This window comes from Galeopterus variegatus, unplaced genomic scaffold (assembly GCF_000696425.1).
Source record: "Galeopterus variegatus unplaced genomic scaffold, G_variegatus-3.0.2 Scaffold1927, whole genome shotgun sequence".
NCBI lineage: Eukaryota > Metazoa > Chordata > Mammalia > Dermoptera > Cynocephalidae > Galeopterus > Galeopterus variegatus.
The window spans coordinates 47,830-53,382 of record NW_007728038.1 but is presented as its reverse complement, the minus strand read 5'-3'; positions in this window follow the sequence as shown (position 1 = coordinate 53,382).

Genomic DNA, 5,553 nt, shown 5'->3' with positions numbered 1-5,553 from the left:
AGGATGACCCCCTTCCCTTTTCCTTAAATCCTCTCTTTGATATAATCCATTTCCCTCATATCAAAAAAGAATGCCAACATACTTGTAAGTGCTTTGCAGACTTCAGTGAAATAGTCAACAAAATAAAGATTAACTTTACTTTCAAGCCATGTGAACTAATATAAGAGGCAATATATTTTTTCTTTATGAACTATAATCAAGTTGTCTCTCCAGTGGAGGACACAGAAAATTGTGAGTAGTTCCTCCCTATTCAACCATTAACAACACTCAGTGAAAACAGTCAATTGTAATGTCACGATTAGGTGGCACTTTCTAAATAGTGGAATTTTTGATTAATGCATGTGGCATTTGATATGAACTCTTTACAGGTTTTGAAGTGTAATCTTTGTAAAAGACTTATGTTCTTTCCATAAAATCTATACTGTGTGATGATGGTACCCTTGCCTTGTTCTTAAGGGTAAGTTTTTGTTTGTTTTGTCTTGTTTCTAATTGGATCACATTTTCAAAGCTCTGACAAGAACTAAGACATTTTAGATTATGACTTACTTATGTTAGACATCATTGGACCACAAGAAATGTAAATATAAAGATTTGATCAGCAATAGTGTTGGTGGTCTGATGGTTAATTTTATGTGCCAATGTGACTGGGACACAAGGTACCCAGATATGTGGTTAAACATTATTTCAGGATATGTCTGTGATTTTATTTCTGTTTGAGATTATCATTTAAACTGGTAGACTGAGTAAAGCAGATTGCCTTCTCCAATGTGGGTGGGCTGCATCCAGTCCATGGAGGGCCTGAATAGAATAAAAGGCTGAGGAAGAAAGGAATCGTCACTCTCTGTCTGCCTGTTTTTGATCTGGGCCATCAGTCCTCCTGCCTTCAGCCTCAGACTTGGACTGGAACGAACACCACTGGCTCTTCTGGGTCTCCAGCTTACTGACTGCCAATGTTGGTCTTTGCCTTCATAGTCATGTGTGCCAAACTCTTACAGTGAATCTCTGGACAACCCAGACTAATACAGTTGAAAAAGTAAGAATAGGGCCGACCCCGTGTTGCACTCGGGAGAATGCGGCGCTGAGAGCACAGCTGCGCTCCCGCCGCGGGTTTGGATCCTATATAGGGATGGCTGGTATGCTCGCTGGCTGAGCGTGGTACAGACGACACCAAGCCAAGGGTTGCGATCCCCTTACCGGTCACAAACAAAGANTGGTTAAACATTATTTCAGGATATGTCTGTGATTTTATTTCTGTTTGAGATTATCATTTAAACTGGTAGACTGAGTAAAGCAGATTGCCTTCTCCAATGTGGGTGGGCTGCATCCAGTCCATGGAGGGCCTGAATAGAATAAAAGGCTGAGGAAGAAAGGAATCGTCACTCTCTGTCTGCCTGTTTTTGATCTGGGCCATCAGTCCTCCTGCCTTCAGCCTCAGACTTGGACTGGAACTAACACCACCGGCTCTCCTGGGTCTCCAGCTTACTGACTGCCAATGTTGGTCTTTGCCTTCATAGTCATGTGTGCCAAACTCTTACAGTGAATCTCTGGACAACCCAGACTAATACAGTTGAAAAAGTAAGAATAGGGCCGACCCCGTGTTGCACTCGGGAGAATGCGGCGCTGAGAGCACAGCTGCGCTCCCGCCGCGGGTTTGGATCCTATATAGGGATGGCTGGTATGCTCGCTGGCTGAGCGTGGTACAGACGACACCAAGCCAAGGGTTGCGATCCCCTTACCGGTCACAAACAAAGACAAAAAAAAAAAAAAGAAAAAAAGAAAAGGTAAGAATATTTTAAACAATAGGTCTGTATAACTGGTGTATTGATAGTTCTCTAAAACACATAGGAGGAGACTACACAGTTCAGGCTAGAATCTACATCAATCTCTCTCTGTATATATTCAACTATTGTTTTTGTTTTGAAAGAAAAATATATTCCTATGGATAAAATGAGACATAGGAACTTACAATTTTCATATCATATGAGAGAGTATAATCTTATTAATTATTAAATAGTGTCTTCTTTATAACATGACTGCATGTATGCATATTTACATGCATTCCTGTTTAAGCTACAGATAAGCCACAGACATTTGAGTAGAGTTATGTTTGTAAATTAAGCTGAGAAGAGCAAACATATCATTAGCTCTTCAACTATGTGATTATATGGTCTTAGCATGACTCATGGTGAAATATGACAGCTTGTATGAGCACTAGATATTCACACAGAGCAATGTGTAAAAGACACTTTTCTGTAATTGGTCCCAGGGCAAAGGGCTGGTTGCTTGTATAAAAGCCTCCAGATATGCATTTGGTCTGGCTTCTAATTAGTGAAACAAAAAAGAGCTGAACTTTGGAAATTGTGATGAGTCCATGATCTTTTTTCCTTTAAGGAAATAATCACTTTGCCCTTGAACTCCAAAAGGCCTTGAAATCAACTGATTCCTCTTGTAAGCTCCTTAACAAGCATGGGGATTAGAGGCAAGCAGTGTAGAATGGTTCATATTAGATGTAAATGATAATGGACAATAGAAATTCACCTATGAATAAAGTACAGGCACCCTGGGCAAGTTATTTTAACTGAGTTTATTTATTTATTTTTTTACAAGATATTGTGATTTTCCTTCTCTGTTGCAAAGCCATGCATAATTCAGTTAAGTGCTAAGGCTACTGGAGAGGGTGAAATCAATAGCAGAGTTCTACTTAAGAACAGTTTTTTATAAAATGCTATGTATATACATGGTAATAGTGTTGAATTAATTAAGTCAAGTATATCATAGAAGTAAAATATAATTAAAATGACTGCTTATCTATGTATGTCCTTATTTGTGAAAATAAATCAGTCCAACTTCACCACGTCTAAATTTTTGTAAAAAAATGAAATTATAAATAAAAAATACATCATCACACTCTCCCCATTTTAAGTCCAGAATCCTGTGTATGTCTTCAAATCTATTCCTAAATAGGAAACAAATACTACATCCAAGTGATCTCTTTGTACTTGGTCCACTTTGGTTGCAGTTCTGCTGATCTGTGTGCATAATTCTTTTGCAGACTGTTGATTCTTTTCTCACCCCTTAAATGAAGAGTTTGACTTAGTGACATTCACCTTGAAAGGAGGCACATTCTGCACTCAGTCTGAAGATGCGGCATGAATTACCTCTCCCTCTGCCACCCACCCCCAAAAAGAGAATAAAGTGTAATGGACCAAAAAGGAAGGTGGGGAGAGGGAAGGACGGGGAAGTGAAATACAGCAGGTTTGGGAAAAGAATATAGCCTCTGTGATTAATACTAAAGTTCTAAGCTCACAGACATCAAATTTTATTCTCTTTTTCTGAGATTTGGATGAACATTAACGTACCTGACTTGGAGCTAGAATTTCATACTAAGTGATGCTTAAAGTTCTAAGCTCACAGACATCAAATTTTATTCTCTTTTCCTGAGATTTGGATGAACATTAACGTACCTGACTTGGAGCTAGAATTTCATACTAAGTGATGCTAAGTATCAGAAGCTTTAAAACTTGTCAGTATGTCTGTGTCCCTTTGACCTCTCCAGGCTCCCATTCTGTTTACCCCATCTTACATATATATTCTCTTTAATACTTGTTCATATTTAATTAATATTTAGATGGATTGATATGCTTACCACTTCAAAGTGAATCTGAAGTCTAGTTGATAAATTTTTAACTCCCATGTAAGCTTCTAGTTACAGTAGTTCGTTTGTAGTTATTTATTCAGCCAACATATATTAAGCACACGTTATATTCCAAGCACTGTGCTAAGGACTGAGAATTCAAAGATGAGTAAAGCAGTCTCTAGTCTCAAGAATCTACTGACTAATGGTACAGACCAGGTGACAGGCAGGTAAAAGTCTGACATATTAGATGGGAAGGGAGACTCAGAGGAAGTCAGTGAAAGGCATTTGTATTTATTATAGGAGTGGAAAGGGCTTTGGCAAACTGGAGAGTGGGCTCCATGTTTAAAGGGGCAGTGAAAACTCAGCATCAGCCAATCATTGCTATATAGGAATGATAGACAATTGAGTCAGATATTCTGAGATTTCAGGAAAGCTGACAAATCTGTATTTTATGAGAAACTGTAATATAATTTCGTGTTGGTTCAATTTTTTCAGCATGCTTTCACAAAACATGATTTGTCCTCTGTTTTATAGCTTGCCCGTCAATTCAATTTAATTTCATTTTACTATTTCTGACTGTATTTAGGAACTTTCTCAAACAAATATAGAACATAATTATTTCTCATCAACAGTGACTTTTCCAACAGTGACTTTTCCAACAGTGATGTTTTATGTTTGAGTAGGAAGGTTTCCAGTTTATTAGGATAGGCTATGATAATCTGCAGTGACGCTTGACTCCATATGTCAATAGCTATGGCAACAAACATGTATTTCTTGCTTCCATTACATAGTCATCACTTATAGGATCCAGGTTGTCTTCTCTGTGGGACTCAGGGTGATAGACCTGCAATCCAAAGCAGGAGAAATGAAGCCATCCTCGCTCTTAAAACTTGTCCTTGAAATTGACACCTGACACTTCCAAACACATCTTATTGGCCAAAGCAAGACATTTGGTCACAGGGTGGGGAAGTAATCCTCACCCATTGAGAGGGAGCAGTCATTCATGAACAGTAATGTTGCTGAAAAAGTATTTTCAATCAGTTCAGTATCATTGGGGAGCTGTCATTTGAGGGTAGCTGTTAGTTTAGTTTCCTGAAAATAAAACACTTAGTACCCTCAATATTGACTGCCTTTGGTTTAGGAAACCACCAGGTGTGGTTATTTAGGGATGAGAATAAAAGTAAACATCTACTCTTCGATCTTGGAGAAAACTGTGAGATCCTCTAAAATTTGAATGCAATTTTTATGAAGGTGGGAATGCTAAATGTGCTATTTAGTAATGTGAACTGGAGAAATCTTTAACCCTTTAAGAGGTGAAAAATGGTCCAAGAATGTTGTATTTTCCTTTACATGAAGATATTTTAAAACTCAATACCATAGAATAGGGGTTAGCAAATCCAACCTGCAAACTGTTTTTGTTAATAAATTTTATTGTAACAGTTATGCCCATTTATTTAAAGATTATCTATAGCTGCTTTGATGTTAGGATGGCATAGTGAATTATTGCAACAGAGTCTGTGAGATCCACAAAGCCTAAAATATTTACTATCTGCTCCTTACAGAAAAATTTCATTGACCCCTCACCTAGGTTAAATGTTGTTATGATTTTCTGAGCCACAAATTTATTCATTTATTAAAGGAACATATGTTTATTAGTATCATTATATATCTAATTCTGTGCAAGATCCTGAATAAAACAGAACCTTGCCCTCATGCAAATTATAGCCTAGGTTGAGGAGTGGATACGGAAAATGTGGTATATGTACACAATGGAATACTACTCAGCTATAAAAACGAATGAAATACTGCCATTTGCAACAACATGGATGGACCTTGAGAGAATAATATTGAGTGAAACGAGTCAGGCAGAGAAAAAGAAATACCACATGTTCTCACTCATGGGTGGGAGCTAAAAA